This window comes from Scatophagus argus, chromosome 12 (assembly GCF_020382885.2).
Source record: "Scatophagus argus isolate fScaArg1 chromosome 12, fScaArg1.pri, whole genome shotgun sequence".
NCBI classification, from domain to species: Eukaryota; Metazoa; Chordata; class Actinopteri; family Scatophagidae; genus Scatophagus; species Scatophagus argus.
Window position 1 is genome coordinate 4,880,571 of NC_058504.1, and position 27,745 is coordinate 4,908,315.

At 40.3% G+C, this 27,745-nt stretch overlaps 1 protein-coding gene across 5 annotated transcripts in view; it reads left to right on the forward strand.

Annotated features, from left to right (window-relative positions):
• The first annotated feature begins 19,461 nt into the window (after positions 1 to 19,461).
• Positions 19,462 to 27,745, forward strand: part of si:dkey-237h12.3 (teneurin-3) — a 128,108-nt gene continuing 119,824 nt past the window's right edge. For 3 of the 5 annotated variants that reach the window (XM_046406402.1, XM_046406404.1, XM_046406405.1), the window contains exon 1: positions 19,463 to 20,331. The gene's annotated coding sequence lies outside the window, so the exon portion shown is untranslated. Of the gene's footprint in view, positions 20,332 to 27,745 lie in introns of all 5 variants that reach the window. The other 2 variants (XM_046406401.1, XM_046406403.1) reach the window with 1 other exon arrangement.

A 27,745-nucleotide genomic window follows, 5' to 3' on the forward strand; every position in this document is an offset into this window, starting at 1 on the left:
AGTCAGGTAATCATTACTAAATGAATTTGCTCCTGAGCCAAGGGTATAAGTGGGCTAAATATATATCTCTGAGATGAATACAAATTTCACTTATGTAATGAAAGGCATGCTGGTTATTGATTTTGGAGGTTACACGCTGCATGGTTTTCATCGCTGGCCTGTTCCACATTAATATGATGAGTTCTCATTTTGGCAAATGTTTACATGAAACTGTCAACAGTTCTAACATTGATGATTTTAATGTTTAGTTATGTTTTCTCCCGTCCTGCAGGTCCTCCCTTCCGGTGCAGATATGCAAATCTTTCTTTCTTTCATGCATGCATAATGAGCATAAATGTGAGTGTCCCCGTGTTCATTTTTCCAACCCGTGTTTTTATGCACCGTCATCATCACAGCAGACACACATCACCTTCATTATCATCATCCACTACCATCATCTGCATTCTAATCATCATTATAATCAGAGATATCATAATTATTACCATTGCGACTGCACGGATGGCACAATCATTGCTATTGTCACACGTTAATAAAGTGGCAGTGATTCATTTCTCCGTGGCTCCGACTGTGTTCATTACGCCTCAATAACAGATGGACGCTGTTAACTGCACACGTCTGACGACTGCTGAAGTGTCGGCTTCAGCACACGGAGCAGCTGGGAGGACATGGCCCGTGTATCAGAGCTGGTCCATGCTCTTCAATAATTCAACCCTTCCAGCTGTCTCATATCAGGCCCAAAGCTCCATGGCCTCCAAGCTCACGTCGGAAATGTACCCAGGCACTGCAGTGGACCAACTATAAGTGGACCCTTGCACCAGTGTTGTTACTATGTCTTATTTCTTAAATCTATGCCTTAAAGTGCTACACATGGGCTGCTATATGAATCCTTGCTGCTGCAAACGTGACCTTTATTTGAAGGGAAAGTTTCTCTAAGTCCGTATTCATTTGAACTCCTTTTCTCCAAGTATTGAACATATTAGCCTTTTCCTTTTCTTTTTTTTTCCAAATAGGGAAGACTTTTTTGTAATGCAAGATATCTTTAATTATTGACTGGTGCCTGAAAGGAGAGTTGTTAAAGACCCTTGAATTTATTTTTTCTTCTATAGTCTTCCTGGAAGAAGAGAATGGATCTATGGATGTGGCATCCTGGTGAGATGAAAGTCTAATTATCTTTCAAGAAAACGAGTGGAAAGGCTTTTTAATTAGGACACGACCGAATCCGCGTACTGAGAATTTGTACATTGTGATGGATGGTGTGTGCATCTCCTTAGTGACTGCAGACAGAATAATAATCTGATGGAGGGGAATGCACTGTGTTAAAGCAGGGTGGCCAGTGAATGAGAAGCCAAGAGGAGGAAAGCATTCAGTTGAGGCGTTGGAGGAAAACCCAAGGTGGGGTTGAAGGGGGGCATCTGGCGGGGTGTACTCCAGAGCATAGAGGCAAGACTAAAGGAGGTGTATGAGGCCTGATCACATGATTCCTGAGGCAGGCAGCAGTGGAAAAAAAAGGAGTTTTGGAGAGAGTGATTCAGAAGAAAGAGGTAAATAAGATAGAGATGTAAGAAAAAGAGGGAGCAACAGAGCCCCGAGCTGCAGCCATGATTGGTCCTGTTCCCATCGTACACCCGATTGGTTAGCCTTCTCCACACTCCCCTCTCCTTGGCTCTTACCTCCCCTCTCATCTCAGCAGGGGGTCCCACAGTCGCCAAGCCCTTAATGCTCCCCTCCACTCTTCTGCTGCGTGGCTGGCATGCACAATGCATAATCACTATACAATCATAATCAATGTCTATGCATGTGTAGGTGGAGTATAATGGCTTGTGGATTGAAACAGTTTTCTTGTTTGCTTTTTCTTTCGTTAACACAGTTGAATAAGAAGACAAGTGATATGCTACATTCGCAAGAACAGACCCACATGTAAATTTACCAGGAAAAAGAGAACATACGGTAACATGATTATATTTGTGCTAACTCGATTATAGGCTTGAAAGAGTGAATGTGAGCTGTGGGTACATTAGGTGTGCCTCAGAATTTGAATGCTTTAGGAATACAGCCTTCCTTTTATGTATTCAAAGGAGCTCAGGAGAACAAAAATGTGATACTCATTTATTCAAAAATAACCCACTGGTTGGTTGCAAGTGCAAGCAGGTTCCAGAAGCTTATTGATTTCACTTTTGTAGATTCAGAAACTCCCTCTTCTCTTTTTCCTACTCATTTCACTCATTTCACTTTAATAGCTCCGACACAACCCCTCACCTGTACAACAGCAGGTTATCATCAGGCTTGATTGATAATTGGCAAAATTGATCAAATAGATGAACCATCCTGACTCTTCAGGGATACAGCTGCCATGCTAGCTTGTTTTTACAGATTTTTTTTTTTTAAACATTTGACATTGCTGTTGCAGGTGGGATAACAAATATGCAGACACCAACAGAGCTGACATAATGAAAAGGCCAAAAGGTTTCAAAATAAATGTCAGGATTTAGATTAACAACCACCTTGCTGTTAGATTAGGCTGTGAGCATTTTCTCTTCACCATGTGAATCTATGCAACACATTGTGCAGGTGGCTCGTCTGTTTCAGCATCCCACTGTGAGCAGACTAGGCACCATTTCAATCGGTAGCTATGAAGTTTAGGGATGGGACCCTCTGGGGGATTTGTAGGTTGACTGAGTCATTGGAATGTGAGAGTGATTAATGAAACAAGAAATCTCATGTAATCAAATCTAGAGATATTTTATCATGTCTAATTGTTCTGCTGATTTATTTTGAACTAATGAACATTGTTCAGCCCCTAGGCTTCTTTTGATAAGTAGTTAAAAAAAAAAAACAATAAAATAAATCTTGGAACAATGATGTTGAAGTCATATTGCATGTAGGAATCTGATATTTATTCAGTCTAAACTTGAAACAACCACAGGTTTCACAGACCGGAGCTGACTTTGAGACCAGACTCAGAAGACTGTCTAACTAAAGGACATGGAGGCTGTTACCTCGACGGTTTTCTTTACACCCTAATCACAACACATTCACTTTGCTCTCTAATTCCCTGGTGGGAACACAGTGACCTGCATATGGCTGTACAATTCCTCTGAACTCCTGTGAAGATGGATTAATAGGATTCAGTCTGTCATGACTTCTTTTGATGAAGAATAACAAGATGGTCTCAAGTCTCAAAGAGACTGTCTGTATTACACTGACTCTAGTCATTATCTGACCAATGATACGGGTTACTCATTGGTCATTTCAGTGCAAAGACACTGTAACTCTTGCCTTTTAAGCCTTTATTAATTCAGATTTCCTGAGCTTTAGTGTGTCCCTGAACACAGCATTTGACCCCTCTGCTGCTCAGTGTGAATATGCAGTAATTAGGAAGTGCCACCATGATGAAGTACACTTTGATGGTGAATGTGAACTTTCAAGTACAAAAGATGCCTTGTGGACCCTCGCTGTATTTTATTTTGTATTTGTCCTCATTATGTCCTTCTGCCGCGGCAGGCTGCGTGGCATACTGGACATTATGTGTCATGTGATACAATGTGACCAACAGACCAAATAACTTAACAAGGTCTTCATACAGTACTTATGGCTAAGATACATGGGGCACAGATGTGGCACGACATGTCTGACACGGCATGTCCATTATAATTAACTGAAGCTGCTGTGCTGACCACAGACACCATATGCAGCCACATGCTCATGGCGCTGCTCATCTCTATTTTTACATGTCTATTTTATGTCTTTCTCAGTACATGCAGCTACATAGGCCTCCAGTAAAAACGACATAGAACTATATGAAAAACAAAGAGCACTATTTGTTCAAAAAGATTAAAAGAAACACTTCATTGAATCAGAGGCAATGAAACGCAGCAGAGCAACCTTACGGGTGTTTTTTTTTTTTCTTTTACATTGAATATTAAAATAGATCAAGCTATTCAAAGTGTTTCCATGATCCTGTGGTTAAAATGATCTAGTTAATTAATTCATTACCAGATAATATGACCTATGTGTCCAAACCTTTTAAAGAGGCACACAGTGAACAACAACACTCTACAAAGATGGAGTCTGTGTAGGTAAAAAAATAAAAATAAGACCTGTGGCCCCCACAGAGCCACAGGTCTGCTACTTCAATACAAGTTTGGGGTACCAGATATTTCTGCATACGACAACATACTTTAATTCCTCAAAACTCCAGAGGAAAATGTTGTAATTTTTCCTCAAATACATTTATCAGTTTTAAAGTTGTAGCAGAACATATGTGATAAGCTCATACACTATGACTGGGAAATTTTATTTTTTTTTAATTGATTGCGATTATGATCTATAGCTTAGTAAAATGTGCAAATGCAGTGCATTGGCTGACCAATCACATGGTTGACTGGCATTTAACAGTCAAATGCTGCTAACAGTGTGGTCAGGATGTTTTCTATTCATCTACCCTTAAAGGCTTGGAGACCAGTGTCTGTTATCTGTCCAACACATTCCTCTAGGAGGCTATTCTGTATTTGGTTTTTAAGGTTAGTTCTGTATTTTGGTCAGCAGTTTGGATTAAGCCTTTGTCCGAAGAGTGTGCTCTTGAGTGGAAGTGTAGATATGGTGGTCTAGTATGGCGAGTGGTGCAACACCTGACATATGGTGGCATGAATGGGGCAGTGATGGATGGGCAGCTTGTTCGTCTTGGCAGCCACCTGACGTCTGGGGGTATGGCTGGGGATAGCTAATTGAGAACAGGCAGGAGACCTGGTCCACTCCAGTAATTTCAACACATCCCCATACCTAAATGACAGAATGTACAAAACCTTCATCTGGCAGAGATGGATAGGTTGAGCACTCATCCATCTCAGTGAAACATTGTCCCTGACACTGCAGACTTGTGCTTTATGGATAGTGACTTGTCTCTTGATGTCCAATTTAGGAGGTGCTGTCCTCAAAGCCCCTGCTTTCTGACCTGTTCTGATGATGTTGTAAGCCAACAGTAGCAGGAGAAAGTATACCAGCTACAGGACTAAAATGCCAGGTTCAGGTTCAAGCCGTGAGCATACAAGACTCGATCTTTCTCCTGCAAGCTGCACATATGAGAATCACTGGATATAGAGATGCCCCATCAGGTATACAAGGAGCATTGTAGTATAAGCTGTGCAATTCTGGTTGCCAAGCAACTAAATGGGGGAAATAGCGTTGAAAACAAAAATAGACAAGAGAAAGTATAGTTCTTTGCTTGAAGAGGGGAGAGTTGATTACACACAGTTAATATTATTCACCAGGTGATGTTACTCACCAGGAGTTTTAGCCCTCTGGCTCATTTTCTTACCACCCAGGTGAAGACAAGTACAGTGACAGAAATATCCACTGATTAAAATTTAAATTAATAAGCTTAATTAATGATGACATTCATATAGCAGGTGATGTTCTGCCTCATTAACATAACTGCTCATTGTTAATGTATCAATGTGATTACTGCAGGGCTTAATTAGACTTCAAGCTCCTTTTGCTTCCTGTCTGACAGAAAGCTCAATGACCAGTGCAGGTGAAAACAAAGCCAACAATGCCAAAGATTTTATGGAGATTACTAACAAAAAATGTCAGAGTCCTTCACTGCAATATGATGAGGGATGCGCAAGATGGGCTGAGCAAACTCGGTCATGCATCGTTGTTTACAAAAGCTTGGTTAAAGTTGGTGGATTTTATGAATGGCATAGCCAAAACATTTGGGTTACCCTCCATTATTCACAGATTATAGTATATATACTAATAAAATATCCTCATGTGCACGTGTACAGAAAAAGGTACAGAATCAGTAGTAGCAAATCGGAAGTATGCAATAAGTAAGCAGTATGGCCCCTTTTAGAATGCAAAGATGATTGTACTATCATTTATGCTGCATTTCATAATGTTTTTAGAATAAACTTGTCATCTGAAGTATGGGAGTAAAGGTATAAATTTGAATAAAATAGCAATGCTCAGCTAAAGTACTTCAGGATTGTACCTAAGTACTGTACTTGTATACATGCAGCTCCTTTGTCAATATGACTGTATCAGGTTTAGCTTTTATCAAACTGTGGACCCTGAGCAAGAAGAAAGAATCTCCTTCCCTGCTGGCACACACACCAGCACACACAAAGCCAAAATGCCCGGGTATTGAATGAGCTGAAAATAGATTTAGATGAACCTGAACTCCCGCTGTTTAAGGCATGGCTTGGTGGGCATAGCATAACTCTGGTATCATGTGTGTGCGCTGGTCGAAAAGAGTAAGCCATTTCACGGCCTATTTCTCTCTCTCTACCATAACGAAATGGTGACATTCTGCTTTGTCATTGTACCACCACTCATAGCTCAGTAGGCCTCCTGACAAATTAACCCACTGCCCCGAGAGTCCCTCAGCCCTGTCACTGCCATGAATTTATCATGAGAAATGTCAGTCAGTCAAGCGACAGACTCAGCAGCATAGTTGGCAATTTTTTATTCAACTGTTTTACCTTCCCCTTGGAACACAAAAAGAAAAAAAACTATCTCATCGAACATCACAAAGAGCAAAAACATTAAATGTCAACACTTCTTTGCAGCTTAATTACGTGTTGCTGACTGATCAAGTTGTTGCATCATGCACTTCTAAGCACTATTTATGTCATGGCAGGATTTTGGTGATTTATGCAACTGCTCTTTTTCTGTGACAGTATTATCCCTACGTACAATCCCTGTTAGCTGAGAAAACTAAAGCCACCACTGCTTCCTCAAAGATTGCTTTCTCTAGAGTATTCTCTAACGGCAGGTGGGGTCAAAAACAGTATCCCTAAACACGCAAATGTTCTCAATAGTCTCTAAAAAATATCAGCTCTGTGTCTGCTTCAGTCATGTTTAAACATGATCTGAGAAACAGACTGATGGTCTCCTGGCTGTCCAGTCAGGATCTTTTTTTTTCACTGTGGCAATGTGAGTGTTTTCAATGCATACAATATTGTAGCTCATCTCACATCAGATACTCTACACATCTGTGTACTGGTTTAAAAAACAAACAAACAAACAAAAAAACAATGAAATACTTCATAAACTGCATTATAGGCTCCAGCCCCTCCGCGACAGTGACAGATAAGCAGTATAGAAAATGGATGGATGGATAAACTGCATTAGCACACAAAACATGGATTATGTGATTGCTCAACATTTTGCACAGGCTAAAGAAGGCTCTGCAGCATCTATAAAGTTCAGGGACCTTATTACAGAATCTTCCCAACTCTGAAATTTTAGGATTTGTACTTTTACAGAACATGTTTCTTCTTTGCATTTAGGAAATAAAACAATTCTTATATTAGAAAAACTTTTTAAAGAACTGCCTCACATAATTAGGAGTCCTAAGTTATGATAGTGTAGACCCTGTCCTCAATTCAAAATTAACTCCAAAAAATGGCAGAACCATTGTTTGGTCTATAATGCAATGATAATGAAGATGAAGCACAATTATCCATTATTCACTCATTATAAGTAACTATAAGTAAAAGGCTACTCAGACACTTCGATATGCTTTAAGTGGCTTCCGTTTTTTGGAAATTGTAGCAAGTTAGCTAGCAAGTGAAGTAGCCAGTGACAAGTGAAGTGAGACAGCTATTGATACTACAGTGTATTCAAGGATACAGGCAGTCTCGTGTACTTCCTAAGTACAGATACAGGCATGATAGAATGAGTGCTGTCAAGAATTGAATTTACCATTCTAGACAGGGTTTGTCTAGTTTGGACATTTCTATGGTGCCATCACAGAACTCCCAGAATGCATTAGTCATGATGGACTACTGAAAACACTTTCTATAGGAGATTTTCTAATCCTTTAAATCCAGATTATAAAATTCACTATAGTGATTATGCCATGATTTTACTTGGACAGTATTGCATATGTCACTTATGTTACATTTAACCATACTACAATGGCTGAAAATAGCTTATGGCCTTGGAATTTGGTTATGTCTTAATTGTATTGGATACAGTTCTGTCAAAATCCTTTCAGTGTTGATGAATACTAAGTCGAACTACATGCCAGGGTATGTGATGCTGAAAGGTTGAGGGGCTTATCTCAGGGTTTAACAGTCATATTTGTTGGCAAAACATATGTCATTACTTTAATATAAAAAAGAGAAAGAGATCAGGACCTTTATTTAGAAGGCTCATCTCTCTCTTGTTTCTGTATGTTTGGAGACACAAGTGGAACCCCTGCTAGCTCCATATTCTCCCACATGTAAATATTGATTCCAAAAGAGATGCATGAGAAATCGATTATTCTATTCAAATGCTGGTTCAGGTCAGAAAACGTAAACAAGTTTGATTTTCTGCCTCGCTTAAGAACATTAGACTTGCTTTATTGTGAGACACAGTAGAATTTACAGAGCACAAACGTGGACGTTCACATTTTTAGAGTATATATCAGTGGTGGAAGAAGTATTAAGGTCTTTTACTAAAATAAAAATACCAATACCACAATTTTAAAATACTAGAAGTAAAAGTTTAGCATTCAGCAAAAGTATGTCTTAGTACCATTAAATATACCTTAAAGATAAAAGTACCCATGATGCAGCTAAATGGATTCTTTAGTTGTTACATGATTAGATTAGTATCATTGGTAGCTATATTGCTGCCAATGATACTAATCTAAGATAACCATACTGCTGAATGCTTACATTTACTGAACAATAAAGCATTTTGGGCGGCACGGTGGTGCAGTGGTTAGCACTGTCGCCTCATAGCAAGAGGGTTCCAGGTTCAAATCCCGGTCTGGGCCCTTCTATGTGGAGTTTGCATGTTCTCCCTGTGCCTGCGTAGGTTTTCTCCAGGTACTCCGGCTTCCTCCCACAATACCAAAAACATGCACATTAGGTTAATTGGCTACTCTAAATTTGCCCCTAGGTGTGAGTGTGAGAGTGTGTGGTTGTTTGTCTTTGTGTGTTGGCCCTGCGATTGACTGGCGACCAGTCCAGGGTGAACCCCACCTCTCGCCCGTAGTCAGCTGGGATAGGCTCCAGCCCCCCCGCAACCCTGACGGATAAGCGGTATAGAAAATGGATGGATGGATAAAGCATTTTATATAGGAGGCCCTAAATCTTCATCTACATCAAGGTGAATTAAGTCATCATGTACTGTCATAAATGTACTGAAGTGAAGATTTCCCTCTCAAATGCTGTGAATGTAGAAAGTGCCATAACGCTGAAACACTTAAGTAAAGTACAAAATTGCTCTGAAGCACAGTACATCACTGGTACCCTTCTGTACAAATAAGTTCAAAATTACTTCTATTTATATGTGTTCTTCCTGAATGCATATGAACTGAAAATCAGATCAAAATTCAAAGATTTAAGAGACATGACTATGCCAGATAATATTAAAAAGGTTAATGTGTTTTCTTTGTCTAGCACATAAAAAACATGTAGTTATACCTTAAAGCAAGAATTATATCTTCTATCACAGATTTGATTGTAGGCAATGTAATAGATGGGCCTCTTTTCAAGAGAAGAAATGAGAGAGTCGATCATCCAATCACTGCTGAGCATGAAACTGAACATGGTATCATTGCCATGGGAGACCAATTTTAGCTCAATTATATCCACTCCCTGCTGCTCGTGCCCTCTGTAGTGCTCAGCCAAACTACTGTGAAAGTTCTTCTCATCTATGAAAGATGTTGAGATAATTATTTTTCTTAATAGTCAACTTAACGTTCTGGTGCTTTGCTGTTTTTTAACAGGAATTTTTATTCATCAGCTGCTCTCAAATGACTCCTGCAGTGTCCATCATTTTCCCAAACTTGTCCATCACTAACAAATCTGACCCTGGCTTGGCACTCCTGAGACGTTTGTATTGACAGTTTGTCTTGGGATTTGGAGCGATGAGTCAATACCATGTCAGTCAAGTGCACATGTGGAGGCTTGAGCCTTAAGGGAAGATACACCCACTCACGCATGCATACTCAAGCACTAAAAATAGTATTGTATGGAAAGTCCAAAGGCTTCTGTAGAGGTCAGTATTAGTTCAATAATGTGTGACTTACAAGGACTGTATTTTCTCAGGTTCTTATCTAATTAACACCTCTGCAGTGTAAAAATGGTGACACAGCAGATGGTGATAATGAAAGTCTATGAATTATATTTAAATAAAGTATGACAACTGCAAGAAAAATAGCTATATAGTGTGAAGGAGAGGCAGGAACAAGTAGTAGTCAACAAGTAGCAATGATGCTGTTCTCGCTGCAGGATGATCCTTGTTTCAGTGCACTGCTTAGACATAAATTCTCCTTAAAGTCTGTCCAGGGAAAAATGAAAATACAAGAAAAGTGATTTTTTTTAATGTTACAGTATCTAGACAGGGTGTCTGTCAGAGCAAGAAATAAATAAATAAATAAATAAAATGATCTTGCTGAACAGTCGGTTGGTATTCTGTATGCTGCGTGCATGCTCTGGTGTGGCATTGCATTTTCAGCAGATGCACTGGTCTCTGCTCAGCACACACTGCTGCACAACCACTACACAGGCAGTAAATACAAGAGATAAAATAAGCTTAACCCCGACATTGGTCATTCTTAATTTACGATAATGTTTTGCAGAAGTCATTAAAAAGCAAAGTAAAATGAGTTTACATGTTTACATCTTACAGCAGCTCAGTTCATCTCAGATTAACTCAGGCATTTCAATTAAGCTTCTCATAATGTGAGTATCGATGTAATCAGATTATTCTGCCACATTTCAGTTGAATGATTTTATTGTGTTAATGATTTCAACATGGATATAGTCTGTTCAGGCTTAATAAAAACTAAACAGCAGTGATGTTGAGTTTATTATTGATGCTCCGACACATGCTGTCTTGGAATACCATTTGGATGAAAGCTCCTTCTCACTGTTATGCTCAGACTGACATATTGTACTGTATCTCCACTGCACAGCACAGTCAGTTTAAAAAGGATGTTGAACAATGATGTTATCATATTGTACACAGGAGTATTTCCTTAAATGAGAGCCTGAAGCATAAAGGAGAGTGCTGTAATGGAGTTCTGAACAGAATAGAAGTTGTGTTTTGAAAAATTCTCAGGTCTTGGATACCATTTCTTGGACCTTTGTTGTTATTTTTGTGAAGATGTGCTGACGCATGTCTGCTGCAACACACAGGGACCAGGAAATTAATCTTGAATGACTGCGTCTGTAATTGAATCACAGCACTCATTCACACCGCCATCTTCTGCCAATAATGACGAATAATTGTCAAAGAGAAACTATGTCATTAATGAGTGGAATAGACGAGAGATGTAGTAATGATGAATCTCGATGTGTTCCAGACAGCCAGGAAGCAGAGAACTCTCTTTTCTCTCTGGTTTGGAATCGGTGCCAGCGCTGAACTGTAATGGCCTCCTGTTTGCCTGTCAGTGGGAGAGAGAGAGGAAGTTGAATGAGTGGAATTAGATTGCATTTCCCATCTCCTTCATTGTTATTTTTGGTCAAATAACACATTGCTCTTCCACTCACAAGCAGGAGCAAAAAGCAGTTGGTGTGCAATCAATCCTTTTGGAAGGGGAGTGGGGAGGGTGGCGAGGTTGGGGGCTCGCTCTGTGCCTGCCGCTGTGCACAAAATGGAATAAATGTGACATTAGGGACGCGGGTATCATTACCTTGATGAATTACGGAAGGTATAACGATTATGGAAATTGTCATCGACTGATCATTCGTCTCAATTTATTGCAGCTCAGTGCCACTGTGGCCCAGCAGACTGAAATGTTATAATGTCAATAGTTCTACGAGCTGTTATCAGTGCTTGCTTTGCTCTCACAATGGCCAAGCACTGTAGGTCTGTTGTACGCCATCCATCGCAATCCAACCTCAGTGAACCTCCTGGATAGTTCAGAAGGTGAAAGGGGAAGCTAATTGAAATATTGACCAGCCACAGATGTAAAGACACTGAGAAGAAGATGTAAGGCCATCAATGAAGGGGTCCGTGTTGATTTCAAAGGAGGAGTTCAATCTTAAAACAACTCTCTCAATCTTACCGCTGTCAATCCTGAATTAAAACAGCTCTAATAACCCACACAGGAAATGTAATAACGTTGAAAACAAATTTTTAGAGCAGCTGAATTAGAGCAGCTCAGTGCTTTCTACGTCTCACTGTTTAGCTGTTCAAACTGTTCAACTTAAAGAATATAGAAAAGTTAAAAGCCAATCACCAAATTATGAGATCAATACTAAACTACAAATTACTTACACAACATTAGCAATACTGTTATGGTAATTATGTCTTTGAAGACAAAGCAGTTGTAATATAACAGCATGCCACAGCACACTGAAGCTTGTCCCAAAGAGATCCCCACCAAGATATTGCTCTGCGTTCTGCTTCAACAATATCAGGCCACCTCAGGGAGCTTGTTAGCACTCTGCATGTTTGCAAGTGTTATCATAACACCCCCACAACAAGAAAAGAGAGAGACATTTAGACCTTTTTACTCATGTGACACGTCATATTCCCCTTGTTGAGAATATATATGAATATGATTAAACCCTTGACATTCATAATTTGCAGTGCAGTGGTGAAATTGGTAACCCTGAGAGACAATAAATCATAGTTATGTCAACTGCACTCATTAGACTTCAATTTATGAAAATTGCGCAGGATATGAAGATTTGCAAAGGTCCAGACTCAATGAAAGCCTGTGATAGAACCCCTCTGGAGAGTTTTCTAATCGCTGCAGCAGGAGTATGGCCTCGTAATGGAGGACATATCTCTTCATTAGCCCTGTGCTAGAGTACAGTAGCGTTCATTCAGGCTTTGATAAACACAGTGCTGTTCTCTTACGCTGGCACTTTTAGCACACAAAAGTTGCCTACGTTTAACCAAGTCCTTTCGGAGTGAATGTTATTGCTTATTGCACTAAATGCTCTAAGCAGCGAGGGAGAGCACAATGGTGTAGCTAACATTAGATCAGAATCACTTTTGCTTTTACTGCAGCACAAGGAATTTGTCCGTGTAGCCGCTCTTTTAAGGACTTTGTATTGTGTGTGATTATGTGCTGAATTCAAACCAGTAGCTGTAAGGGATTTGTTGGATGTTAAAATGCACAGTGCAGTGCAGGCATCTTTGTCAAAAACCTCTCATGAAGCCTCAAGCACATCTCAAGTTCACAGAGATCTGAAGAATTCCAGCAGAGAAGCCCATAAGAGTGCACAAGGTCATAGCATGGTACTGGTGCTCACCTGGGTGTTGTCTCACTAGTAACACATTAGGTGTAATCTCACACAGGTATGTCTGCATCCTCAACTCACTCAGGCATTGCATGAAAATGACTGGGGGATGTGGGTGTTCCACATCTTAATAGAAAGCAGAGCGTCAGTAGAATTCGTCCAAGAAAAAAAAAAAAAAGTTCAGAAATACAAAAAAATGGCTACAATAGGAAGCGTCATTTTGTTGTGCTTCCCATCGCTTTGGCAGCTAATTCCAGTTCTGTTGTGTAATTTGGTGATTATTGGAATTTTTCTGTCAACCTATTAGTATTTAAACCAGAGTACACCATTTTTGTGCACTTTTGGTTATTAATAGCAAAATGAATTTTACCAATTCAAAAGTGTGACATTTCTTTGAGATATTCTTTTCACACAGTCCCTGACATGAGAGGACAGATTGTGATAATGATGTAACAATCAAAAGCTTTTGTTCAGTAAATCAAAGTTTTACTGCATTTAATACACTGTTGAATTCTAAGCTTTCATCCAGCTTCTCATTATCACAACAGATCTAACAAAGGGAAGTGGCTTCTAGCCAGGCAGGACAGTAACCAGAGGTGTCATTTCTGGTTCTAAAAGTCAGTGTTATCCAACATTTCCTGAGAAGAATTTCTGCCAATCTGTGAGTACGATACAGAGGTGTGGGCTTTGTGTAATTGTTTTTTTTATTGTGGGCACAGACACACATTTAAACAAATCAAATGGCTGTATTATAGTAAGTATTTTGATATAACATCAAAATGTTATGCTGCAAGACTTATAGAAAGATACAACTGCGTCTTCGTTCCGTTTATGCCTACTGGACAGCTATCTGTTTTATTCAGGGTCTGGTGAGGTGGGAGCACCACTCCTGGCCCCCGACTGAAACAAGACGCCGCTGCACCGGGGATGCTGTCATTCCAATCCATAGACCAATTTCATATCCGTTAGGAGAAAGTTGATTTAATAGAAATGGAAGAAAACACGTGTCCCAAGCGTTTCGTGTAGAGTGTATTATTTTTTGATATAAATATGCAATACTAAAACACTACACTGCAGTGCCAGCACTTATATTAATTTAAGCAACCGCTTCAATGTGTTTTCCGGAATAAATAAATGAATTTTTTAACAGTCTGAAAATTAAACTCATAATTTGTGGTTCACACTGAGGAAATAAAAACCATCCAGGATAAAACCAAGAATTATGTGTTATTTTTTAAAGAAATATACAAATGTAACCAAAAAAAATTACAATATAAAAACTTGCAAGTGATGGGACTGATTCAAAGTAAGGAAATGTATTACTAGTTTTAATTTTCATATAAGTGCTGCTTACAATGAAGTCATTACATTTGATTTTACATTTAAAAAAAGTAATAAGATTTTGATGTTAAAATTCGTGATTTCTTTTTTATCTGTATGGAATATAGAAAATGTAATTTTATAGTGTGGCTTTAAGCAATATCTTGCACTTGTGACTCTTGTTGATTATCAGTCATTGAATGCAACTCTGGTCTGTTGGCTTGACACTGACCTGGTTTCAGCTTGGATTGTATTGTATGATTGTATGTCAATTCAGCAAAGGGAAGGCGACCGCAAACAAAGCACACACAGTGCAGACATGAAGGATCTCACCTGCAGTGCAGTAAAAGCTGCCATACAGTGTCCACTGGCCTGGCGTCTTTGTATTGAATCTTTGAGTGTTACTCCTGTTGTGTGGCAGGTGAAGACGCACATGCAGTGTTGGGCTTGGTGTATCAGTAATACAAGTCTCATGCAGCTGCAATAAAACTGGTTTTGTATTTTATTTATTTAGTTTTTGTTCAAATGTACGAATATCTGGACCAGTAATAAAGGCCCATATAAAGTAAGACACTTAAAAATCTACTTCCCAGTGACCTCTCAGTGGGGAAAGAAAAGAAAAGAAAGGAAAAAAATCACAATACAATACAAAGCACAAAGCATTCATTGCAGTTATTCAGGTTATATAATGTTCCATAAAGCTTTAAGGTTAGCTGCAATTTAGCATGTTTAAATTATTATTTTTTATTTACAGGAAATATGCATGTTGAAAGTTTATTTCAAATAAATGGAAAAAAGTATATTTAATGTTTAGTAGCCTTCAGACGGTAATACAGCCACTGTGTCTGAACACAGAAAAGCCCCCTACAGAAAGTCAAACTTTGTTACCAGAATGGTAGTGATTAGACTATAAGATGTGTGGAATAGCAATGACTTCCATGACAGACAACAGCAGCTGTTCAGTGTCTTACACTCCACTTAAAAATGTCTTTGTTGTTTACAAACTGACAGGGTGTGTGTGTGTGTGTGTGTGGCACTTGACCAGGTAAACACTTCAGTGTTCAAACTGAATGACCACCCAACTTTATCCATCCTGAGCTTTAAACACAGACAGTGAACTTGTAGGGCATTTGTCAGAAGTTACAGGTTTTATGTCTCCTTTTCTTTCCCATAGTGAGTTCCAGATGTCATGTTGTGCATGCTGGACATTCCTTCACGATTCTGTTACTAAATAACTGTTGCAGTTGTACACAAATAGTTTCAAAGCTCTTTCTGTGTACAAAGCAGTGAGTCTATAGCAACATTTCTGAATATTGTGATGTACAGGTGGTGCAAGTAAGCAGAAAAACAAATGAAATCTTTGCATTTTTTCCACCTATAAGTGATTGCTGTAGAAGGAAATTTACCCCGGCTATCTTACAGAGCAATACACTGTAGATACACGTAGATTATTTCTATTTTGTTTTGGAACTTTTATGCTACGGTTAGATAAGGTTTAATTAACTCCCAATGTTACCAAAATGAAACCATGTTTATGAATAACCTGCTGAGGAGGCACTGGTGTGTTTCAGTATATATTACTCTATTAACATTACAAAGCAAATAAAACTTGCCTATTCCACTACTGTCTGAAATACTCCACATGCTCAGAAAAGGGGTGCTTTATCTCTGGCCGAAGGCCCCTTTGCCTGCTTGTTAATCTTTTCGAACAAGCTTCACGTAGTTCACAAGGTCTCATACCGCTAGCTTTGATTCGCCACACGTCTCTGCCCACTGAGGCCGTCCATCCACCTGAAAGAAATTAGACTGACACTGAGCCTGTTTGATATCCTAGTTTGTTTTACTGTAAATCCTTCTTAGCCACATGTTGAAAAACATTTCTGTCAGCAAGAGTTGTGAGTTTCTTTCATTAACACCAAATTCAAATTCAAGACAGATTTTTTTTTTTCCTCTCCTTGGAAAAATTCACGAGCATGTATTTTTGTGACCCAAAGGTCCATGGTTGTGATCCAGCATACAATGAGCTTGTTATTTGACAGAAACTGAAAATTGTTTTCTAGCTATCTGGTTGCTCAGGTTTTCTAGTTTACTCTTTCAACTTGGTGGTGCTTAGCGACCCGCTACCGTCAGTAGAAATGTTCAGAGACCGGCTTCAGAAGAAAACCAAGTCCCTCCCACCTAGTTTCAAATTGTCCTGTGAGATCTGAAAACTAGTCAGAGACGGCCATCCCAGTCCAGCTTTACTGCTGGTGGCTGTGAACAATTTTGGTCCTCTGAATAAATATGAGACTCATTTGCAAAGGCTGACAATTTCTTTATGCATTTTGATATTCTTACTTATAGAAAGCTGTTATTTTCATCTTAGATAAGCTCTGTTTTTGCTCGTTAAATGTTTGCTTTTTTCAATTTCCCTTTGCCTCATCTGTGCAGAGGAAAAAGGTGCTTCCCTAAAATCCTTGCTGTATAACCAAGGGTGAAAGCTGTTTTGTCCCTTTGGAAGGGATTCATTTCCACATGAAAAGGGAAGTACTGTCCAATCCCTTTATACACGTCCGATAAGTTTGCCCAACACAATACTAGGCTAACAAAAGGCAATAGCCTTTGCAGTGTGAATATAATGCACAGCGCATATACCGAGTGCATGTCTTTTGTTGCTGTTGCTTTTTAACATACATCAAACAAGAAGAGATACAGTTTTGAGCACATCAGACTTGCTGTCTGACCCCTTGGGGACAAATTCCTGCTTACACAGGACAAGTAAGGGAGTGTATGCATAATTTGTCAATGCTGCTTTTTCATAATGTCCACAGGTCTCTCTGTCCCTGTGGTGTGGCCCATCTGTTTTCTCTGCTGATACTGAACATGTGTAAAACATACGGAGCCGAAGAGAGATGCATGTTTTTGTCCTTTAATGTATGCTATGCTCCTGGGCTTTAATGGTGAAGTTTCTGGTTCATGTTTTGCGTATTCAGGCACACTTTCTGCAGATCATATAGGCAGCCTGGGAAGCAAATGCGGCAAATATGTTTCCGCATTTAATTTTAGTGACTATTCCTGGCTTTAATCTACGAGTCTAAAAAAGGCACTGCACTACAGGATGCATGAATCAAACGCTGCACGTTCATGCTGATAAATCTGTAGTCTGTTTAGAAACTCTATCATCAATCTAAGAAACGTCTGTGGGCCATTTTTTTTAAGTACAGCTTTTTTTTTTTTTTTGAATATTTACATCACCGTGATATTCAAGTTCTACTTTCAAATTACTCCAATGCTTTTTTCATCCTGCAAAACAGAGTTACCATATGCACACTCATCACACTGTGCTTCAGTCTTTGAGTGTGAGTGTTGAAAGTGAGTGGCCTCCAATAGAGGGCACAGTTGACTGCACGGACACGCACAGCAACGGAGAAGCTAAAGCCTTGCTGAAAGTCTCACAGAAAATAAAATTTTTCTATGAGGGAGGGAAACTAAAGATGCTTCGTATTATAAAAACATTTTTTGTCAAACAGAATGGGCTACTTTCTTTGGTTCAAGAAAGTGAAGGACTGCTAATCTATCATTAACCCTGTGGTGTACCGAACATAAAAGAACCTTTATGTGGATAACGTGTGTGAATATGTTGCTTAGTAACTAACTTCCACATACAGTGTCAATAAAAAACCCCAAAGATTATTATAGAAGAGGGAAAAAAGTGGTTTGGCATGAAATAGGGGAACAAGGGATGTGTGGAAGCAGGAGGGGTATTGGCTCCCGCAGCCCTAAATTCCTCCCCTTTTTATGTCCTTTCTTTCTTTCCCCTCTCTTTTTTGCGTGCCCTTGACTGAAGATTGAATGGCAGAGTTGGAGATAGATTGTTGGGCAGTTGCCTTTCATGCAGATAATGCCATTTGATGAAGGCGCGTTTTTGATGTGCTGCGGGTATAATAGAAGAATCAAGCATCGAAAGCCAGGGCTGATTTTGCTTGGAGAAAAGCTGTCCTCAGTGATAACTTCATCACCGCATGTGGTCGGACGTGGGGTAAATTCAGGAAGGGGATTTAAAAAAAATTGCCCAGTCAGAGCTGCAGTAGTTGGCCCCCTATTGAGCTATGGGGCCTGCAGACCATAGCTTGAAGGTCTGTGATCTACCACTGGTATTGTTAGTCTTTCTCTCTTCTCCCTCCCTCAGAAGCAAAACGACTTTGCCTCAAAATGCCTTTCTAGTGGGATTAGTGGGCTGTTGCTTTTGTAATTAATGAAACTCTGCTTTCTGTGGTCTGTCCTCTAAATGCTATCATTTGAAGCATTTGAGATAGGGTCTCACATGTTTTCTTCAATCACAAAACTAATTCAAAGAAAATGTGGTTTTGGTTTAAGACCAGGCCGGAAGGCAAGTGTACTTATCTCTGTAACCGGAGCTCATCAAGATGAAGTTTTCACACTTACAAAATGCTGAAGAAGTATAATTCTTTCTATGAAATCGGCAACTACAGGCCGATCACCCCCCCCTGTATTCTCATGTTCTATTGTATGTTCACATACAAAATGTGGGGATGAAATCTTATAATGACCTGCATTAGAATAACCTAGTTTGGGCTGACAGAACTCAGATTGTGCATGTTTGTTGCTCATCCCTGCTGCAATTGATCAGTTCCACTACAGATGGCCGTTGGAGCAAAACAATATGAATCAAGCTTAATTCAACAGCATCATTTTAATATGAACACTGTCGTTTAGGCCTCCTTGTTTATCTAACACTTTAATTAACAGCTTGACTAAACCTTAGCTGCCAGTCTTTTGTGAGAAATAGCACATCTATTTACATCAGTCTGCCTCATCCTTCTCCCTTCCTTTTGTCACAGAAAAGGTGAGAAATTTGAGAGCCAATTATATGGCAGCGCGCGCAACCATAGGCAAGCTTAGGACAAGACAGGCTGAGGGAAAACGTTCAGGTAGGCTGGAGCTCATGGTATTGGCTCTGCTGTTTCATATTTATTCTATGGAGATATCTTTCTAGCCTCCAATCGAGTTTATAATTGACTGCAACCTCGAACCTATTTGATTGGTTGAAGCAAATCGAGGTAGTCCAATTTAATGCAGGGTACTTTTAGGTAAATGTTTTTTCTAATAATGGAAGTAATTTAGTTCACACGTGCAGCTGCATGTTGCTCCGCGGCTGGAGGTCATAGTTGACCCTCCTTTTTATTTACGGCCTGCACAGGCAGACCGGTGCTGATAGGCAGACCAGATGCGACGCTGAGCACAGCGACGGGATGCGCAGTTTATCAGCTGACAAGTGCATATCGGACAAAAGAGCAGCTGAGCGGCTGCTGAGCCTCGGCATCCTAACCGAGTGAGTTTTCTTTAAAAGAAAGAGGAAAAAACACCCAACAGCAAACATCCTGCACTGCTGCTGAGCGAGAGGAAACCCAACTGTGTTACCCTCCGAAAGGGGACAACTGCATTATTGGGAGTACTGGTTGTGCTGAGCCACGGGGAGGATCAGGGGAAGATTTCTTTCTGAGCAGAGACACGTTTCACACGGAGCTGGCAGCTGAAGCTCCTGACACCACAACGCAGAACAGCATCCTCGCACTAGTGTGCTTATTCCTAGATGAGCGCGGTCGGCGTCGACGATCAAGCCAAGAGGTTGTCTGTGCAAATTTGAAAGAGGTGCCTGTGAAGAATTTCAACTGAATCAGACTGCACTCGCGGCCATCGTGAGACAAGCGCCGCGACGCACTCTGCGCGCTGCTGCCTGCAAGTTTGGACTAAAGCGCACCGCTGGAAGTTTATGTGCCTCCGGCTCGGACAGGCTGGCTCCAGCTTTATGCAGGTCAGTGTGCTGCTTAGTATTTCATCATCTTCCTTGGCTGTGAATAAAAGTCACCTGCGTGATTGAAATAAATGGCAGAATCGGTGGTCCTTGTTCAATAATGGTGTTAATTTGGTCTGCAGCCTACGCTCTGTTGCAACATCCCGAATCCCCTGACAAGATGTGGAGCCGAACCTGCCGGGCTCCCAACCCTCTTTCCCCATCACTATCTTGATTAAATGAATTAGATCATACTTTGATTCATTCCCTGAGGATTTTGAGCAGAATTACTGCTTTAATGAGTACAAGTGTTGAGCAGCATTTAAGCGTTTCCACTTCCAAGGTACAAGGTCCAATTTGGGGACGCTGCTACATCATAAGTTGAAGTTTCAGAAAGAGGAAAGTAAAAGTCACCCAACTTTGTGTTTTCAAAGATTCTGTAGACCTCATATGCTTTAAAATGGCACACAGGAAGAAAAGTAATAAATTGTATTGCTGCTTTCTGCAGGTTATATCGAGTCATTTTTTTCCCTAGCGATGACAATAAGAACATAATCTTCCTTTCAGTCTCCATCACCTCTCACCTCTGTGTCCTTAAGATGTCTGACCAACAGCTGACACGATGGCTTTGCTCCAGTAAGTGAATTTATCGGCACATAAAATGCTTTATAAAAGCCCGAAAGCCTCACTGGGGTGTAAATCACCTGCAGAGAATGATAACCCGCTCAATCCTCTAATAATTCAAGTATCGTGCACACACTCTTTGTAACCTGTACCAAATCTATTGTTGTAGGCCTTGGGTGAAAGAGGTGGAGAAATTTCATTTGACCCTTTGGATGAATTTGAAAAGAGGCCTAAAGGTTGTTTGGTGCAGGGATTCAAAGACGTGGTGCAACTTTTGGGTTGCGTTGTCTCCAATCGGAGGGAAGGGCGGTTGTCTGACAACCAGCAGATAGATATGCAATGTTTAATTTGTGATTTGATTATGTTTTATAACACTAGTAGAATTTGAGGAGTTTTAAGAAGTGCTGTTAATTAAACAAAATGCTTTAGACATCAACTGGGTTCATTTCCCCCCTTTAATGTCTCTCAGTGTAATAAGAGGCTGGCTTGTCTCAGTGATGGGCATGAGACAGAGAGAAATGTTGATCTGATTTCACTGTGGCATGTCTGAGGCTATGCGCAATCTGCAAAACACACGCATCTGAGTCCTCATGATAGCCCAGAAGGACAGGCGTATCTGTCCAGCTGAATTGATTTATGGCAATTGTCCGGAGTGCTGTTGAGGAACTGCAGCAGTTGAGGGTATTTTCTATTTCATATTCCTCCTCTGACAAGGGCTGGAATAGTAAAGTAAAATAGATCTCCGACACTTCAGGCCGTAGCAGTGACTTATAAACCCCCTGCTCCCCCAGAGAAACACTCTGTCTTCCTTGTGCCAGCCTGTAAAGGCATTAAAGTGACACTTATTGGGTGATATTGGACATGTGGTTTTGTAGTAGTGCAGCAGAACACGAGTGCAGCTTGTAATATCTTTTTTCAAGGCACTGATAATAATTTAAACTGACTTTTCCTGAATCACACATCACAGTCTGCGATACAAATGCACATACCAATGCAGATAAATGAACGATTCTGTGTTTACACTTCTCAAAAGCACACCTGGAGTGAGAACAGTGCTCTTGTGAACATTAAGCTATCAACGCATTGTGCACAGCTCACACACGGTGGAAAGCAATAACCCACCGTCTGGTATACACTATGCCATAATGTAGTAGGCGATTGCACATTTAGCACTGAAAAAGTAAAGCTTGTTGCTGTGACCCGCTTATTTGAAGCTTCAGCCTAATGCCTCAGCTTCAGTCTTCGTTGCCCTTTAATCCCACTAATCAAAGCAGGTGACAATTTCTGATGCAGCCGAGAGCAGGGAATTCTCGAGGTGGTTTTTACTACGCTTGGAGCGTAAAATCCTCTAATTAATTCAGAAATATTAGAAGAACTGTGTACACAACACTGCCACTCCATGTTCATGTCCTTAAGTAATTTCCCCTTTCATTATTCCTGTGGAGAATTTAATATTCTATGTGATGAGGACTATCTCCTTTAGGGATAATGCCAGCTTGAATACTGCCCCTAAACAGTTTTATAGATTATTAAGGGTCAATCAAGCTGACTACTCTCCCTCTGTAAAAATTACTCCTCCAGGATCGGAGAGATTATGGAGGGAGAGTCGATGCACAGACCTGCACCTTTAATATCTGTTATGACTTGTTGATGCCGACGGTGGCTCAGAAGATGACCTTATGAATTATAACATTTGATATAACAAACAGTGTGGCCGAGTTACCTGTTTCAACACATCAGAGCAAACATGTGAAGGTTAATGCAGCCTGACAAACTACCCACAGTTCCCTGGGCTCGACAGATCGGTTCCATGTCATATTTACTTTACATAATTGCTGCCCTCTAATCTGTTACTATTAACACACAGCCTGCCTGGCTATTGTCTAGTGCACCCTTGTTCACCTGTTTTCTCTCTCAGTATATTTTCCCTTTACTCCCATGAGAACAGCAGACATCATGATAAATAGATGCTGTGAAAGTAAAGGAAGCCAAGATGTGTGTAGGATCTTGAGGTACTTTAGAAATTACAAAAAACCAAAAAAGTCCTCAGGATGGCGAAACCTCAATGGGCAAACAGACTTACATATTTGCGTTTAATGACCTTAAAATAGAGGATTATTAGGATTTGGCACCGTGAAGTGACACTCGAGGCAAAGTTTACCCCAACAAAAAAAAAAAAAAAATGTTTTTCCTGCAAGTTGCCAAATTATTGCTGAAAGTCACCCCAGGATTTGAGGGGGAGGGGATTGCGTGCTCTTGAAATCTGCTTAGAGTGGGGATATTTAGTGACAGCACTTGATGCATTACCACTGTGGTCCTTAACTACATTGTATGCTGCATAAGAGAAAAAACACCATGAAAAAAGGGACGGTACGGATGTGAGCAGTTTTAGGACTGTATGTACTTTCTGCTGTCTCTGAAGTCGTCATAGTGTGGTTTGAAATCACTTAGTATGACAGAGTGCTTTCCCTTATTCATAAATATCTTTTATTAAATTAAAGTATGGATGCCTCAACAAGATTTAGCAACAGTCAAGCATATAAATAGAATTTTATGTTAACCTAAGGATGGATTTACAGTATTTTCTATCCTGAATATTTGCTCAGTGTAATGTGATACCTGCCGTTGCATTTTGATTTGAGAAGAGGGGGGAGCTTTCTTGTGGGTGCAACCACTGTAGCTGCCTCATGGCTGTCGTAGAGTCACTGCACGACCTCATGTATTGTGCATAATATTAATAACATATACTATATATAATAATAACATATCTGCATCTCATTGTTCACATATGTGCAATTGTGTTTTTGGCGATTCACCTTACACAGATGTTTGTGGACTCAACAGCTGAGTTGGTAATGGTTTTTGACGAAATGGAAGTCTTTCTCTGGCTGTGTACGGGTTACTTAAATTGAGAAGGGCGATGATTCAAAGCACGACATCTCTTGGTTTTGTTTCTATTATTCTTGCCAAAACAGGCTGAGATCAAAGCCACCTGTGATTAGCCACAGGATGCTGTCCTGCTGGTCCATCTCTGGGAGCAGCACCGCTTCACACTGTTGTAACCCACAGATTAACATTTATGGCTCAGCATGCTCTGGTGGACTTTCTGGGTCAAGACCAAGAGTCGAGATTGAGGAGTGGGCCTGACTTTGTAACAGTGCAACTCTCCCTGTGTGTGCCGAGCTGAACCTGGCGGGGAGAACCAAACAGCAATGTGCTTAGTTCTTTCATAGGGCGAACAAAATAGAAATGCATTGTGCTCTCTGCTTGTGAAAATTGCTCATGGTGAATAGCTACGCCGCTCCTCGGTTTAGTGTTTGTGAAATACAGACATTATATACACAGTCAGGAAACGTTCCATACTTAAAGGACATTACAGAGGTGTCACTAACTACTATACACAGACGCACTTGTCTTGTAAGTCTTGATAATAATCGGATTGAAATATTGATGGAGTCTTTTCATTGTTTTTTAAATTTTATAATAATATTTAATTCCGCAGCTGTATTCCTGTTGCCGTTGTGCTATAATTGCACAAAGCGATATCAGCCCTGGAGGAGGTTTCTCAGAATAGCGTCACCCTTCCAAGGACCTCAGTTCTGTTCTTTTGTGGCCATTGGACAGCCCAGTGGGATGTTGGGCGTCAGCTGTGCTTGTCGATGGAGCTGCTTGATGGCTTCAATAATTTGGTTGACGCAACCTCTGTGATGCCGAAAGCTCCATGTCTGGTGGGTGACGAAGAGTGATGATGGGGACAAGGCTAAGGCGCAGGTTCATGCAGAGATCCAGTAAGCAACACTTCCTCTGTCTGTTTCTTGCCAGCAGGGTGAAGAATAAGAAAATATTGAATATCAGGCAGTTGAAGAGTGTAAAGCTGGTGCCTCAGAATGTAACAGTATACAGGTCAACAATCTTTGACTTTCAGTGAAGAGTAGTGTGCATTCAGAAGCTGGTCTCAGCCGATCGCTACGAGGCAGACTATACAAGTTTCACCCCTGGATGTAGAGAAACCAGTGCAATATTGGTGAATTTTTAGATTGATGTTTCTTTAATAAGGCTTGGAGTCTCTCAGTATTCTGATAGTGTGCCATCCTGACCTACATACGGCTGAAAAACGCTGACAACTAAAACCCTCCAGTTTTAAAGTGTTTTTTTTTTTTTCATTTTTGTGCCTAAAGAGAAAACACATTCAATATATTATTCTCTGTAAAGTGCAAAAATTGTGTCCTTTATATGCACACAATTGGTATTTCTTCTAATTTCATGTTGCTGAAGTGAGTATTTCAATTTCTTTTTGTACTTTCAGTAGCAGGTCAAAGTCTCTATTTGGTCAGAGTCGACATTTTCCACCAATCACAGCAGCACTAGAGTGTTGCAGTCCCATTGCAGTACTGAGGCTTTCCCTCATACTCTTCAGTTGTCTGCTGCTATTATGATTGCTGTGTATATTCCATCTTGCCCTGCACATGCTAAAAAAGGGAAGTTTAGTTTGGTGTGCAACCATGTGAGATGCATTTGAATAACACCCATTGTCAGCGCTTTAGAATACCTCTCTGCGTTCAAATTTTTATCTGACACCCAGGTTTGTATGCTGCCAGCATTTCAAATGTAGTTTGAGTAATGATTTTTAGCCAGTGTCTGAGTGCTACAATAACGTCTCAAGATGTCCAGATTAAACCGTCAAGCTAGACTGACGTTTGATTGAGAGTTTGTAATTAAAAAGACACTGCTTTTGATCTAAATGAATAGGATACCTGCAATAATTGTTGCTTTTTTCAGGGTGTTTTCTTTTGTTTATGAGACATGTTGTGAGCCGATATGATGTGAATTTCAATCTCCCTTCGTGGCACCGTTGTTACAGTGCAGCTGCAGTATCACTACAATTTAATTCATCTTTGCAACAATGGCTCAATCATGGATTTGTCTGTAAACTGCCACAGGTATGTGGAGCTGTTTTTATTTTTGTGCACCAAGGAGTCAATTCATTATAAGTGAACATTAGTTGGCAATTGTTGACGCCGACTTGCATAAAGCGACTGTACCTGAACATCATTACTTCCTTAGATCCCCCTGAATGAAATAACACTGCTGTGATACCAATTTGAGAAAATGGCAAACTGTGGGCCATTGAATTAAGACCGTCTGGTGTAATTGGGTGTGTGATATGGAAGGGAGCATCTGTTTTGATCAGAACTGGGTTCAACACAAGTAGCCTTGGATATGGTAAATGCAGGACTCTGTACGTATGAATGCACTGAATAACCTGCCATTACCATTTGAGATAGAGGAAGATACTGCAGAAGAAACATTATAAATCCTGCTTTTTTATATTCCGATTGTCCACACATAGCAATTACATTAAAAAAAAAAGAATTTGGCTGTGCTTGCGGTTTTCTCACTAAAGATTCAATGAATATATAACTCGTACTGTCACTGGTGAAGGGTTATTTGGGGGATTTGTAAACATCTCTGCTCAGCTTATTATGTTGTATCCTGGTGCTGGCAGATGCCATTTTCTATTATTTAATTCAAACAGACAAAAAGACAAACAATAAAGTGTTTAGGATTAGACGCTGACCGGTATGGTTTAGCAGTGGCAGAAAAGAAAAGTAAATGAATAAATAAATAAACGAACACAAAACACTGAGTTTAAATGCAGATTTGTTTATCTTCTAAATGTACTAAAACTATGAGGGATGAAGCTTCGAGCCCCATGTGCGTGGAATAATCTGAAGTGGCTTTATCAGAGATTTGCATCATTTTACTCCACTTGTGAATATTCTGCATCATACACTGAGACAAGAGAATTAGGATGGAGCAGGATTTCATCATCTTTTCTAAGAGTCTCACTGAGTGTGGTAAGCTCATCCATCACCAAGTATGTTAAGGATATAGCTGCCACTGAACTTTAATTGCCAGTAAATGCTCTTATGATTTTGTTTGCCCTATTTTCCTTCATCTCCCTGACTTTCTTTTGTAAACAATGAAACCATGATTCTATATGTATAACAAGGATGTACAAAAAACAAAACAATAAAAAAACAAAAACTATTTGGTCAGATCCCCTAAAAACTCACAGAAAGATCAGCTAATCAAAAATGGATTGTCTTGGCTCTGTTTGTTGTGTATTTTTAGGTAATAGTTCCACGCGTCATGTTGCAGAAAGGGATTTCGGCATTGAGCCTCAAAGAAGAACGAACACAATCTGGTTCAGATGGCATCCAGAATTCACATGGTCTGGGCAACGTGCTGCAGACAAACACTTCTGTGTCTCCAAAATCAGTGGTGTCAGGGGGAAACAGGCAGCATCTGATGGAACACTGCCCTGGTTCTCCCTCTCCCCTTCTCGCCAGGAGGCACAGGGAAGAAAAAAAAAAAAGAATAACTGAAGAGAAACTGAAAGAGCAGAGGGAGAGAGTAGCGTCAAGGAGGAAAGGGAGAGAGACTCGACAAGATGAATTATGCAAAGCTGTCAGAGGCGGCTATTGTTGGAGGTGCTGGCTGTGTTAAAGGGATCCAGCCCCGATCTTCACCAACTCCATCTACCACTCTCACCACTCCCAATGGCTGAGAGCTGTGTGATCTGTGCTCCGGCAAATGGCCAACAACAAGATGGGGAGGAGGGGGGGCAGGCCAGGCCACTTGGTGACAGGCGGATTGTCTTGAAGGGACACACCGGCAGCGACAAGTACGCTCTTTATTACTGTTATTTACAGAGGTCACCGACAGGGTGATCTGAGCTGACTCGTACAGCAGCCCCCATGGAAATATAATTACCGAACAAAGGCCGAGTAAGAAATGCTATTTCAGC